This window comes from Tachysurus fulvidraco, chromosome 1 (genome assembly GCF_022655615.1).
Source record: "Tachysurus fulvidraco isolate hzauxx_2018 chromosome 1, HZAU_PFXX_2.0, whole genome shotgun sequence".
NCBI classification, from domain to species: Eukaryota; Metazoa; Chordata; class Actinopteri; order Siluriformes; family Bagridae; genus Tachysurus; species Tachysurus fulvidraco.
In genome coordinates this window covers 12,860,182-12,875,833 of record NC_062518.1, presented here as the reverse complement: position 1 = coordinate 12,875,833, position 15,652 = coordinate 12,860,182, and the positions used below count along the sequence as shown (strand labels likewise).

General features: G+C 36.7%; 1 long non-coding RNA gene across 1 annotated transcript; it reads left to right on the top strand.

Moving 5' to 3' along the window:
- Positions 1-40: 40 nt before the first annotated feature.
- Positions 41-10,822, top strand: LOC113656980. The gene is made up of 5 exons (XR_003444039.2): positions 41-404; positions 1,058-1,211; positions 1,524-1,758; positions 2,750-2,915; positions 10,247-10,822. It is a non-coding gene; the product is annotated as an uncharacterized LOC113656980 (long non-coding RNA).
- The last annotated feature ends 4,830 nt before the right edge of the window (positions 10,823-15,652 follow it).

Below are 15,652 nucleotides of genomic sequence, written 5' to 3'. Positions count from 1 at the left end.
AATAATGCCATTAGCGAAATCATAGGACGCGGCTGTGAGTTTCCTCCCGCACTGGCGCTATCTTTGAGTTCTCTCATCTCTGCGGATTCAGTGTTAAGTTTTAAAATGTCCAAATTTGTCAATTAATTTTTTTTAAATATATGTGATAGTGCATGAAGTATCAGCCAAATTTCGTTAGTTGTAGGTTTTGTTGTCGCGCTGTTATGAACACACTCGTGTAGGTTGGACCGCGGAATTTAAAAAAGAAATAAATGAACAGACGTTGGTAGTGTTAAGTGTACTGTGAGACCATATTTTAAGCCTTATTAAAAAAAATAACATTATCTGTTAACTTAGGCTTTTCTTGGTGCTCACAACGTTCTCTCTTTCTTTACCGTAGGTTACTCCCACAGCATCTTTTTGCGGTAAGTACCACTGGGGAATAAAGTTGTGAGGTAACATTATTCTGTGGCCTGAATGTATATAAATTAGACATTCTGGCTGTTATTATCAGCTAGAAAAATGAACGTTATATGCCTGGTTTCAGTGAAACCAGGTTGAAGTGTCGTGGATTAGGGCAAAAGTAAATTTATTTCAAACTTGTGCCTTTAGCTGTGTGTGAGAGGTACAGAGCAGCCTCTATCTGTCTCATCAAATGAAAAATGAAGTGCGCATGTCAATGTTTGAACATTAAAAAAAAGAAAAAAAAAAGAAAAAAAGAATAATAATTCGATTGTCTTGTCTCAGAAAAATTCCACTGCCAATTGTTTTTTTTATTCCACTGACAAATGGGCAGTTTTCTCACTGTTAGACTAAGCTAAACTCTAGTGCTTGCAAGTACACGAACGTTAGCCTACTGTGATTTTTAGCTGAACGTAATTTATATGTTTATAATTATTGGCTTTTAATAACCTTGTTTGTATTTATGAGCAGTAGTGGGGTAGTGAGCTTTCTAACTACGTTATACACATCGTTGTGATTGGTCTAAATACCTCTGACGTCAGCCGGAAATGTGACGCTCCTTACCATGTTTGAAAGATTCGCTCACAATGTAATGCTAACAGGAGTTAACTTACAGGCTGTGAGTAAAAGCAGGAGGAATTATGATAATGACGGTCTTTACTACATCAACGGTCCCAGGAAGTAAACTGTTGCCTAAATCTGTGTTTGTCTAAGTCCAAGAAAAGAAATTTACGTTGGAGACAATAACTTGCGTCATCGTTTACTTTTGGGTTTGTACCTTTTGCATATTAACATGTACTAATACACACTTACACACCAAAGGAAATGTAAAATTGTGAATCGGACCATAGTTGCTCTTTACATGGTTTAAATGAGGCTTTGATTTTTAGTAATCAAATGTGGGTTACTCAAGGAATCTTTTCATCTGTACTTCCTAGTTTCTTGACCAATAGGCTTGCGCATACCATCCTCTCACTGTAACGCAACATTAAGATACTGCAATTTCACTGATGAAGTCCAACTATAGACTGCATAAACGTGAACAACATGAAAAGTGAAGGTTTCTTCTTCAATGTTTACAGGTATTTTTTCACACTTCACTCTTCTAACGGATGTCCCCATCCTTATGAAGTTGCGAGAGGCCCTGGATAAGAACTACAACACCATCCTAAAGTTCCTCCAAGGGTCAACTACCAAGGAGTGAAAGATGTTTTGACTACTTTTGAACCAGAGGCATCAGATAAGACTGCAATTGTTCTACTTCTTCTGATGGCTTACTTCAAAGAGCCAAAGGATTCCATTGTACTTGATGTTGATGTAAGTATATTTTCACTCTCAAATTAGCATTAGGCCTATTATTTTTGGATAAATGCACTGTGCTTGTATATTGCCTTTCTAGTCTTCTGAACACACTACAATTTACCCCATTCACATTGGTGCCAACTGCTAATCACACAATCATCAAAACGTTTTGGTTTTTGTTTCACTTTGAGGAACTGCTATTTTGTGCATCTATATACATGTTCCTGACCTGTATGTGCATGATTTACATTGCACTGCTGCCCCATAATTGGCTGATTGGATAATTGCAAGAATAAAATGATGAACAGGTGTTCCTGATAGTTACAGCTGAAGTGCTTGGTGAGTGTACACTGTACACACTGAGTATCTTATATCATATGTAACCCAAAGTCATGATCGCAATCTAAATTTTACCAATTGTTTACTGCCTAATCTAAGAGAAATCAATGGGGGCAATTGATGATTTTTATTGAGTGCTGCCATAGGTTCAGATTATTAACACTTCAGTCTTATTTAACTATTATTCTATTTATTTATTTGCAAACTTGTGCCACAGCCACTGATATTGAAAGGACTGTGATGGTACCAAGCACCCCTTGCTTGATTGTCCAAGGTGATTTTTATGTTTTCTTTGTGTTTACAGTCCATGTAAAGTCCATTATTAAATATGTTCTCAGTTTGTGACACCAGAAAAATGTGTTATTAAACACCCAGACAAATCTAAATGATTAAAAACAGCCACATCTTGGATAAATATGCAGGATTCTCTGCTCTCAAACTCTGGAGAGTCTCTCTCAACTATCAAATACCGCTACAACCTGAATGGATGATCGCAAATGTTACAGTGCGTCAAAGAGCCACTGTTTTAGCCCCACCCAAAAAATCCTGAACACAGAAACGTGTTTCAGCAATTAATTTATAATGTGTTTAGAATCAATTCTCTGAAAATATTTTTTATCCTTTTCTCAAGAGTATGGCATTATGAGCATATATGGTTTTGTTTCAGGTGACACATTGAAGCCGAGGGCATGGATGCTATCGCTGGAGGGTCAAGTGGTCATGGGACCTCACCCTGACTTTACAACTGGTCTGGTGGCCACTTTTGCCAGCTACTATAATTTTAATTTAAAGTATGCTGACAGTGGTTCTTGCACTCTGGAATTTATTCAAAGGTAATGTCTACATTAATCCTCTGGGGCCAGTTGCACCAGCTGTGCATAAGTTACAACTTAACCTAGTCGCAATGTAAAGGGACACTAATTTACAACTTAAGCACTACTAATTTTGGTGTTGCACCATTAAACTTCATTAGAGCGTAACATACAAACTAAATATTTACAAAAGAACGGTTGGAATTAAATGACAGACTGACTTAACTAAAGCAATAAGCTCTTGTTTTGCTCCACAGACTTAAATCCTTTATACATAATAACATATATGTGACCCATCACGGAAAGTAGTGACACAAGTCAGATCTGGGGCATTTTGAGTTATTCACAGATTCTGCTGGGAGTGACAATAGGGCTCATTTACATCTCATTTAGATAAGCTATACCCCCTGTAAAGCTGTTTTAAGATACAGATGCTCTAGCATCTTAAATGTATTTTGTGACAGAAGTCCGGATGACTATTGTCTCTTTGTTCAATAAAGAAACACAACGAATGAGTTAATGTCAGTCTACGCTGTAAAAAGCCTTGTTGCAATTACATTTTAATGAAGTTGAACTTGAAATTACAATTAATTTAAACTTTCTTGGCAGGTGAGGAGTTGCTATTAATTATAAAAATAAACTTAAAATAACTTAAGCTAATTCAAATTTATTTTTATAATTTATAGCAAGTCCTCATTGGTCAAGAAGGTGAAATTTAATAGTAAATTCAAGTTAATTCAATTTGAAAATGTAAGTGCAGGTTTTTACGTTGTAACATATAAGCAGTAGTCATTGAATAATAAATAAATGTATGAATGTAATAAATGTATGAAATAAGCACAAAAACAAAAATTTCATACATTTATTTGAATTTAACATTGTTCTAATGTTAAGTTATTGGTATAGCCAGTACTATTACAGTGTACACTATAAATCTACAGCAGTCTAATGCTAAACTGCATTACATTAACTGTAAGTTAACAGCTAAATGCAATTATTATAGGGAATAATGCTGCTATATCACAGTAATCTAAAAGACAATACTTGTAATTTCACAGTAAAATAACATTATTGAATGTAATGCAACTAGTTGCCAGTAACTTACTGTGAATTTACAGTCAAATAATTTACAGTGTGGGTATAAATAAGGTATAATGTGAGAAGGGAAAACACTAAAATGTGCAGAACAGAAGCTGATCCAAATGATCCAACTCACTATGAAGAGACTGAATTCACACGTCGCGTTCGACTCCCCTAAGTACTGATGACGTCAATTTCCTCTGCAACACTTTTAAAGTGCCAAAACGGTAGGCACTAAATTTCAGGGGTTTCGTTCCACGACGTAAAGTGGGCGTGTTTCCGGAGGTCTTGGAAAACGCCCTCTTTTCAAAAAAAAAAAAAAGACAGGTCATCGATCATGCGCAGAATCCTGTTTCATTTGCGTGGGCATTTCCAATCCCAGGATCAACTCAGATTGATAATGAAGTAGAACTAAAAACAAAGCTATGATGGATAATGAAGGACAAAACAGTCATAAAGGTAGATTTTATATTTTATATCTGTGCTTCATTATCTTACAGTTAAGCTATTTTCGAAAACAAATAAACAACCAAAAATGTTTTTTGTATAGCCTATGCATCTTTTCACAGTTTAGTTATACAGAATGAATATAAATAAAAAGACCATTTGAGCATAAAACATTCAATCTTTTTTTAATGCAGGGAAACAGGGTTTCTGCAGTCATTCAACAAATTTATATACAGTGCCCTTCATAAGTAGTGGAACAGTAAAGACAAAATTGTTCTGTTACCTGTGGTGTCAACACACATTAATATGAGGCAGAAGTACAGAATGTCACATTTTATTATTGACTGTTTCAACACAAAATGCTTTACCAACTAAGTAGTACAGCACTTTCAGCACTTTTCATTTTATCCCTCTGCCTAATGTGAGCATAAGTATTGGGACAGCTTAAGTAAATGTAAAAGCTAATATTTAGTTGTAAATCCCTTGCAAGCAATCACAGGAGCGAGTCTGTCAGGGTTTCTGGGGGGGTCATAAAAAGTCATAAGTTTAACAATAAGAATTTATGGCCATGAAAAGACATTAAAACGTCCGGATTTTCCATACAAGGTCATAAAAAAACATTTAGCCGCGTCTTAAATTGATATGCTCGTCCATTAATTTGTTCTTCAATCAAAATGCGCTCACGGCGGCAATGGCATTCATTTGTTTTGCCTGTTGTAGTTCTGTATGAGGAATCTGGGTGGTATCACACTGGTATCACAGCGTTCCAGAACTACAAGGTCCATGCGGCAGCATACAGACTTGTCGGAAGGACGTTCACAGAAACCGTACGAACTCCGAACATACTGTATCATACTGAGTATGATATACTCATACTCAATGGGAAAGTATGAACCAATGGGAAAATGTACCTTTAACGATCTGTGGCTTGAAGACGGTGCGTTTAGTAGATGGCTCAAGCCAGCTAACAATCGGTATCAAGCCTATTGCACTCTGTGTAAGAAGTTTATGTCTAGTTTAGGCATAAAAGCCTTGAAGTCGCGTGAGTAGTTGACGTGACATGGCTTTTTCACTGTCACAGAAGATAAAACATAATTTATTTCACATTTTCATAATTTAGAATACTGTAAATGGTTAAACATTTTCTTGTTTTATATGAATTTGTTGTTTTAATACCCAAGTTATTGTTAGTTTTTTTAGAGCTTTGAGCCAAATCTCAAAATTGTCCTAAAAAGTGTCTAGGTCATTTGTCAACTACCCGCATGCAAATTCGGAAAAGCATATTGTTGCTGTAAAAGGCCTGCAGCGGGTGCCGGTGATCTGCCAGTTTTGTTCGGCTCCGTCACTAACGTTAGCCGGTCCAAGTACAGCGTGGGATTCCATTTCTGTCGCATCCAGTGTCACACACAGTGGTTTCGGAATAACCTCCACACTGAAAGTGGAGGTCCTGTGGGTGTTGAATACTGTGACCAAACACCAGTCGTACAACGGGAACGAGGATATTGCCGAACTTTTCCGAACAATGTTCCAAGACTCTTTTTCTATTAAAAAAGGCGTCATCTCCGAGTTCTCGGGGCCTTATGATCTCATGTTTGATGAAAGCTTAAATCACACAAGCAAGAAGAAACAGCTGGACATACACCTTTGGTTCTGGAATGACGACAAGGTGCATTCCCAATACCTGGGATCACACTTCATTGGCCATTCCACGGCCCAGGATTTGCTAAATCACTTTAAAGTAAGTAATTAAAGTTTAATATTTAGAACAAATATGATTTCTAATGCTGCATGTAATATTTGAAATAATTTTATCTTCAAACCTACGACTATGAATAGTCTAAAACCTGTGTTTGATCCATTTATTCAAACCAATTTGGAGAGTAGGGAAACCGTTATATAATAATATATGTTAATGGTCTCTACTCTGCACCACTCTAGCCATACTCTTTTGAGAAAATAGAAAAATAACTATATATAACTATATATAATCTAAATCTTTTAATTTGTTTCATCAATTGCATGGCGTGGTTGTATTTTCAGAAACAGCCCACATGGATAACTTGAATAGAAACAGACATAGGCCTAGTCAAACATTATACTTGCTTGAACTTGAAAAGTGCAAAAATGTGTGTGTGTGTGCGCGTGTGCATGTGCACGTGTGTGTGTTATCAATTAAGTGGTATATTTATTTATTCTCATCTTTTTATTGTTTTCCCTCAAGGAGTGTGTGCAGCAGCTGAATCTCAGCAGGCTGGTCTCTGTATCAATGGATGGGCCCAATGTAAATTTAAAGTTCTTTGAGCTTCTCCAATCCGACTTAAATGAAATATATGGGGGTGCTCAGCTGGTGACCATGGGGAGCTGTGGGCTTCATACTCTGCACAATGCTTTCAAGGCAGGTTTCTCCATGTGGCAGGTGGAAAAGCTGTTAAGAGCAATGCACACACTCTTTAACAATGTTCCAGCGAGGAGGGAAGACTACGTGACAGTCACAAAGTCATCAGTGTTCCCGCTATCATTCTGTGGCCATTGATGGTTGGAGAACCTGCCTGTGGTAGAGAGAGCTCTGTAGGTCTGACCTTCACTTCAGCTGTAGATGCACTGAAAAGAAAGGAGCTGCCAAACCCTGGTACAGGCTCGTATGATACAATAGAGGCCACTCAAAAGGATCCCCTGATCTTGGCAAAGTTGCATTTTTTTGCGACCATCGCCCGTACCTTTGACCCCTTTCTGAAGAGGTACCAGACAGATGAGCCAGTAATGCCATTCCTAGCCAAAGACTTGGCTGAGTCGATCAAGGTAATTTAAAAATAATTTTTGTGCTTGTCTGGCTCCTCAGCTACTATAATTAGGTATGAGTATGATGTATTATGTACACTGTGTTTAATGGATGAAATTCTTCAACCTTTGTTTATATATTTTTTTTTACTGTGACATTACTGCATGAAAAATATGGATGTAGGGCACTTACATTTTTCATCTGGATTTTTTTTTTTATTGTACATCCTTCTTCAGGACACTAAAATATCAGATCTCAGAGTCCTTGAATTTAGAAGGGACTGTATGCAGGGGCTGACTAATATAGTCAGAAAAGTGCAGGAGGAGAGCCCACTCAAATACGCCACTGTTAGGCAGATGGCCTGTCTGGACCCCTCTAACATGTTCAGAGACCCAGACAGGTGCAAGGAACAAATTAAATGTTTGGTGCAGACCTTTCTACAGGCAATGCAGCTGGCAGGAGGTGTAGCTGGTAGGAGTAGTTCTGGAAGGGGCTTTGACCAAAGTTAGAGTACCACGCTGAATTATACTAATTATTTAAGTGTTTATTAGTTATTAGACTGTGTTTACAACATTATACTTAACTGTGCCATCTTGTGGACATTTGCTACATTTATATACCTTTTCACTTTTCACTTGAATGTAGGAATGAAGAGTTTCTCTCCTTCCAGCCAATGGTAAAACGGCTGGAAACCTTATTGTGCGGCTGTTTAAGCCGTGCCTATCCAGTGGCTTGGGCATTTTGCCAGAAGCTGCTCCTCCTTTCTCATGGACAAGCTTCAGTTGAAAGGGGGTTCTCTGTGAACAAGGAGGTTGAGACTGACAATATGCAGGAAGAGACAATGATTGCACATAGACTTGTGTGTGATTATGTAGATTTGCACGGTGGGGTGACCAAAGTTCCCCTCACAAAAGAACTGCTGGTATCGGTGGGTGCAGCCAGGTCGAGGTACGGCATTTTCCTTGATCAGCAGCGTGCAAGGAAGGAGAGTGAAGCAGGGACACAGAAAAGAAAGCTGGCAGAGGAGTATTTGACCAACCTTAAGAGAAAGAAAACCACTATTCAAGAGGTTTCCACCTGTCTCGCCAGAGAGGCTGACATGCTGGCAGAGGAAGCAGAGGGCAGATCGGGTTCAAAGATGGCCCAACTCCTTTCAAAATCCAACGCCCTCAGGCGTGCAAGCAAGGAGAAATTGGCTGAGCTGAAAAAGGTTGAGGAGGAGATAACCATTAAGGGAGACGAACTGAGAAAAATGTAGACAGACACTGACTGAATGACTGACTTGTTATTTTGGAAAGTAATGCCATAAAATAATTGTTAATTTACAATGTTACTTTACAATGTTGCAATTGTTAAGTGTTCCTGTGTTCTTGATACTCAAGAAAAAGAAGGCGAAGGCTTCAGTTTCTTAATCTTAAGTAAGAAATAATAGAATTACTCTTTAAATGATAAAACTTGTTACTTTCAATGAAAGTCAATAATAAAGACTTTTGAAAGGAATTTTAATGACTGAAGTTCTTTATCGTAATTCGTGTAGGTCATAAATTCAAATCATAATGGTCATAAAAAGGTCATAAAAAGTCTTACATTTGACTGATTAAACCCTGCAGAAACCCTGGTCTGTGAACCCTTGATCACCAGACTCTTGGTTTCACACTTTTATACAGCTTTAATACAGCCAATTTATGTGATTTTACTGACAGTTATTTTAGAATTTTTTTTCATTTGTCTGTCATCAAGTGCTGTTGATCTTCTCGGCTGACCTGGTCGTTGTTGGTTGCTGAAGCTTGCCAGTGATTTCTATCTTTTTCAGGACATTCCACTCAATCTACAGATTTAAATCCTATTGAACAAGCATTTCACGAGTTGAAGAGGAGACTTAACGCAGAAACTCCCCAGACAAGCACAGTTGAATATAGCTGTATTAAAGGCCTGGCAAAGCATGAAAGTGTGAAACCAAGAGTCTGGTGATGTCTATGGGTCACAGTCACTCCTGTAATTGATTGCAAGGGATTCACAATAAAATATTAGGTTTTACATTTATGTTGTTAAACTGTTCCAATACTTATGCTCACATTAAAGTTGGTAAAGCATTTTGTGTTGAAACAGTGACATTCTGTACTTCTTCCTCATTTAATATTTTAATCATATTTATAAATGTCTTGACACCACAGCTAACAGAGCAATTTTGTCTTTACTGCTCCAATACTTGTGGAGGGCAGTGTATGCTTTATGAAATTGTTTGTTCACTCACAAATAAATGTTAGTGCCTGGCCCAAAAAATATTTAATTTAAGTTTTATTTTCTTTTGTTCTGCAGCATACTGAACATTAATACTCAAGAAGAAAAAGGTTCTATGTGGATTGCCCAGCAAAACTTTGTCCGATATGTAGAAAGCAAAGCATTACATTAGTATGGCTTTATATACAGTTCACATAATATGTAGACGGAATAAATTTTTAAAAGTGATCGATATACAAAAAAAGTTTGAAATAAAAAGCAATTTCTGTTTTTTTTTTTAAATTTCACTTAATATTTACTAAACTTTTGAATACAAATAGCTGCACAACTTAATGTAGCTTTTAAAACAGTGGGAACATTGGGTCTCATTCTAATAATTGTATAATTTTCATCTTAACATGTTTATAAGGCCATCAAGAGTATTCAATTTATTTTTATTAGTTCCTACATTTTCCAGTAAATTTAGAATACATTTAAGAATCAAAGTTATTGATGAAACATGATTTGTTCATGAAAATATTAATACACAGATTCCATGCACAAATTTGTGCGTTGCTTAGTGAATGAGACCCGGTGACAGATGTTCTTATTTGTCCCATAGTAAGCACTTACCCAAGCTGTCAGAAATGAAATTAAATTATACACATATATATTAGTGTGTGTGTATATATATACATACATACACATACATACATGCACACACACGTATGTATGAATGATGGTGAAATGTTAACAATGTGTTTTGTAAATAAAGTTTGTCCACAGATCAAGATCAAGATTATTTTTCTGTTCTGTTTATGTGTAGGACATGGCATCAGAGGTGAAGGATATTCTGGCAATACAAGACCCAAACCTGGTGATCAGCAAAGTCTTTAAACTGTGTATTACACAGGGTGACTTGGCCACACTGAAGGAGGGTTGCTGGCTTAATGACAAAGTAAAAGTTAGAAAAATAAATGTACTATTTACTTGATATGCCTTGGTTTATTGGGAATAGTGCATCACTAAATTTTTGTAAAGAAAATGGGGGAATAAAGGTTTGTCCTCAATATTTTATAAAAATTTGTATAAAAATGAATAAGTTGATTCTGCACTGCACATTAGGGCTGGGTATTGACACAAATTTAACAACCAATTCGATGCCAATAGTATCAGGTAATCACACAATTGTTGATCATAAAGCACTAATGCTGATGTCACCAATGTCATGCATTCTTAATGAGTATTTTTCCACCTCTTCTCTTTTCAAGGTTATCAACTTTTTGTCCTTGCTAATAGGGCTGCACGATTTGGGGAAAATGTCATTTTGCGATTATTGAGGTCAATATTACGATTGCAATAGGCGATTGCGATATAATAAACAAATGGTATCATGAGTCAACTTGCTTGGTTCTCAAGGAAAATTCATGTGTGTGTGTGTGTATACTGTATAAACTTGTGTAAAATTCCTATGTAAAATTCCTTACATATACATTTGCTTTTAAGCCTAATTATTAATTTTGTTTATGATGTGATTGTGACAGGGGAAGAGGTTTCAGGTTGGGGGTAAAGAGTTTTTTCTGTCACCACTTTTGAATAAGAAACAATATGAAGGCTATAAAAGGCTACAAAACTCCGCGAATCACAAAAGTATCAGTGAGACGTAGAGAACACTCGTTTAAACAGTGCATAAACTTGAACTTGACTGCACATCACATTTTTTACTTTATTGATACTGCTTTTAATCGTAATGCACAGACCGGTCATCGGGACATAAGCTGTCATGTACAATAAAAGCGCCTGCGCAGCGACAGGAAATATCATTTAACGCAAAAAAAATTTCTGTACAACCTCCGTTTATACAGATTACATGGAGCTGCACGTACACGTTTTATTCGCCGCGTTTGGATGCCAATGTAGGTTCGCAAAGCCACGAGCATTAACAGTAAAGCAACATCCGCCATTGTTGTGTTTGCCGCTGCTGCGTTAACGTTGCTGGGACACGTGACACGTATACAGTGACGTCACACTCGGCGCTGTGATGGCTCTCTAGCCGGTGGAAAGGCAAACCGGTTCTTAGAAGGTTCGCCAGTGGAACCAACTTTGAACCAGCACCCGGTTCTTTCCGGTGGAAAAGAGGCATATGTTCTTCAGCGGAAGCAATACAATTAGGTGTATAGAGACCTGTAACTTGAGCAACAGCGCGAAGCCGCGAACTCGTTCTGAATATTTTAAAGGTGTAACTTCTGATGGAAAAACAGAGACAATTGTAGACGAAAATGAAGAGATTTTATCTTAGTTTTTATTTTATACAAAACATTTTCGTATCGTCTTTTTTCGTGAACAATAATTCATGCTAATTTAGTCTTAGTCAGCGTTTTGGACAGAGGTGCAGTCTTGTCATCGTCTCTACTTAGTCATGAAAAAAAAAGGTTGTTGAACATATTTCGTCTCGTGTCATCTGACGAAATTACCACTACATGTAACAGAGGTAGCATTTTTTCTAGTCACCAGTCCAGTGTCCGTCTCGGCATCCATCTTCACCCGTTCCGCGCTGCACACCGGAAAAAGTCACATGAGCATATGCGCCACACGTGCCACTGCCTAAACTGAAACTCACAGGTCTTTTTTTTATTGGCGGATAGCGGTGTAGTGTATGAAATAGGCAAACAGCTTTCAGAGAGAATGGGTTGTCATGTCCACACATGCATTTATTTATTATATATTTCATAAAATCACAGCATTTTGCGTCATATAATCGCACAGGCTTGATATCGCGATTGCGATATGATTAATCATGCAGCACTACTTGCTAATGAAGAGAAACAGTGATCAGCTGGGAGCCTTAAAGTCTTCTCTTACAGCACTTTTTTCTACCCAAAGCTTCAGAGTGGTGAAGGCCATGCAGCAGTGAAGAACTGGACAAAAACTCAGGACCTCTTCCTCTTGGATCTTGTTTTTGTTCCTTTGCACCTAGGCATGCACTGGTCTTTGGCTGTAAGTCATATACTGTATAAGTTGGGATGCATTGTTTTAATATTTATGTTTACATATTTATTATGGGATGCATTGTTTTAATATTTTTGATTTTCAATTTGTCTTTAACTTGCCTATATTGCTTCTAACCACCAGGTAATTGATTTTAAATCCCAGACCATACAGTGCTATGACTGACGACTCATAGACATGATGATATCTGTCATGTTGTTGTGATTGTCTTCTTATTTTTGCTATTATATTAACCTTTGTTCTATGTTTATGTTCTGTAAAGCTGCTTTGAGACAGTCAATTGTAAAAAGTGCTATACAAATAAACTTGAATTGAATTGAACTGTTATTCTGTGGCTTGATCATTCATCTTTGCATATCCAGATGCTTTATTTAACATAAAGTACGTCACAAAGGAGCACATTGTCAAGAAAGGATGGATCTTGGAGGCTTCCAGATGGACCATCGGCCGAATGAGAACTTTTGTATGACACCATATAATGAATTATGTGTCTTCTCTGAATTAGGTGTCATTTTAAGACTAAATGTTCTGCTATTGTGTCTAGGCAATTCCTAAACAGTTTAATGGCAATGAGTGTGTTTTTTTGTCAGTAAATATGCAGACTTCCTTTCTCAAGGAAAGCCATTCACATTCAGACAGGTACAACGGTGCTCCTGTTCACATTTAATCCTCAAACATTTTATTATGCTCCTGATTCATCTGTCTCTTTCTCTGTAGTGTGACATTCCACTCTTCAGAAAAGTGATGGTTTGGGAGATAGTACATCAGAAGATCCTGTAAGCCCTGAAGCAACCAGTCCTTCAAACATAATGAAACATCTTATGTTCTTTTTGTGTAAATTAAATTTAGTATGAAACTATGAATTATTGCAAGGGTTTCATAACAAGCAGTGGGCTGTGGAAAAGTATGAAGATGAATAAAATCTGAGGTTAAACTGCAGATTTGTCTTGTGTGATAGAACTCATGATGTGAAGTCAGTAAGCTTATTGACGTGAAATGGACATACCATAACTGAATAGTATATTGCGAACATGGAACGATCAAGACAGGTATCTGAAGTTATAACACTATTAATGTAATTTGACATAAAACACCTGAGATCAGGACAGGTATCTGAAGTTATAACTATGTTAATGTAATTTGACATGATACACCTGAGATTATTTTATTAGTATGAATATCAAGAAACACTCGCAACTGCGGAAAGGTTATCTAAAGGTGTAACAGTATGAATATAATTTAAAAAAACAACACCCACCATCTCGGACAAGTAACGTCATCTGAAGCAATTTATGCAAACGGCTTTCCTCCCAATCTGCGCATGATCGTTGACCTATGCAGATTATCAAATAGACCACGCCTCCCCGATGACTCAGTATCTGTTACGCTGTCCTGAAATCCCTGGAAATAAGTGCCTGCCGTGGCAAAACACGGACGCATCCATTGTTTTGTTGTTAGCAATAAGTTAGCCAGCTAGCTTTGTTAAGCGGCATTTAGCCCCTCAAAGCAGTCGTTTTTAAAGATTTAATAAGCAGACTGTTGTCTGTTGGTCTGTTAATTGATCTAAAGCAAATTCTTATATATATTTACTCATTTACTTTTCCACGTCACTCAATAAACTGTGAATGAATTACTCCATTTCAAATTGAGGGGCGTTTTCTGTGGCTATTACGGGTTGGTGGCAAACCATAGATATCTATACACTAGATGTCGCCTTGGGGTCCTAAAAATGCGTCAAAACCGCCGCCATCTTTATACGGTGCTCTTGTACTTTAAATGCATGGAAGATGCCGGACGTCTGTGCTGCGTTTGGTTGTTCAAACGAAAGAAATCTAAAAACCAGACAGCAAGGGATTGCATTACACAAGTGAGAATGTGTTTTATGATATTGAATGTTAGGAAATTATATTTCTGGTTCCGTTGGTTTGTTTTAGTCCTTGGTTAACGACCGCAGCTAATCCATGCTAGTTACCCATTAGTTTTTGACAGTTAGTTAAACCGACAATGTTTGTAGATTCCGAAGCTCTAATAAGGACGTTAAAAATTGCTTAAAGGTGAAAAGACCCAACTTACAAATGTTTTATAAGATTCCCTTATCTGACAAACATATTTTATTACATTGTCCTGGACTTAACACAAGCAGAATGCTCTTTTATTAAGTTACTTAAGTACATATTTAATGACATTATGCCTGAAAATATTTTGGATTTTTTTTTATCGTATGTTAATTTAAAATAAAAAAATGTATAATATGACTTGCTGTTTATTTTTGTTTTGTTTTTATTGCATTTATATGATATTTGTGTTTTTGGAATTGAATTTTGCCATGAAAATAGCTTTTGATTGCTGACATGGTATTTAGTAAAATAATCTGATTCTGAATCTGTTTGTAGATTCCCAAGTGATAAACAGAGACGTCAGTCATGGACAAGTTACTGGGACACTTTTTTTTTTTTAAATGGTTAATTCAGCTGACAGTCCTGGAAGAATGTCACCGGTTAGGTTGGCAGTTCAGCATCAAAGTCAAACTTTGGTTTTTTTTGGGTTTTTTTTTTTTTTTGGTTTATGTGACTTTATTATATACTTATTTAATGTGGCAAAAGTATTGCGGGAAAGGAATAAATACAAGATTGAACAGTCTTTGGCACCTCAACTGGTATCTAACTTTCACATTATGTTCCTCTTGAATTTGCGATTGCTTCCACCTGCAAATTGCTTTGTGTATTATATTTAATAAACCAATACAATTTAAATGTTTAAATGAACATGTATAGTCACACCATTGTAGCAGTGTTGCATGCAGTAGGATATAAGGTAAGTATTGATTGTTCTTTTGAAGTTTACTCAAGTGGAAGAATGTAAGTACTGTAAAACACCTACAAGCACTATGTATTATATTGTGAAAAAGATTATCTTAATATCAAAACCTTAAATTTTCTCTGGACTTAATGATATACATGTCTGACCTTTGGAACGAACCAAAAAAAAAAAAACTAGAAATCGCACTCATGATGATTTATGGTGATTTTATTTTTATTTTTTTAATACACGTTAGCTCTTCCTGGCTCCCCCATATTAAGCAGGACGATAAGCAAGGAGACCAAACTCCTTAGAATTAGCAAGAACTAAAAAATAAATAAATAAATAAATAAATCCAAGCAATAAAGGAGGGTGACTGAGAGCAAGTAAGGAAGAGCTGCCTACAGTACTCCCTTTGATGTCA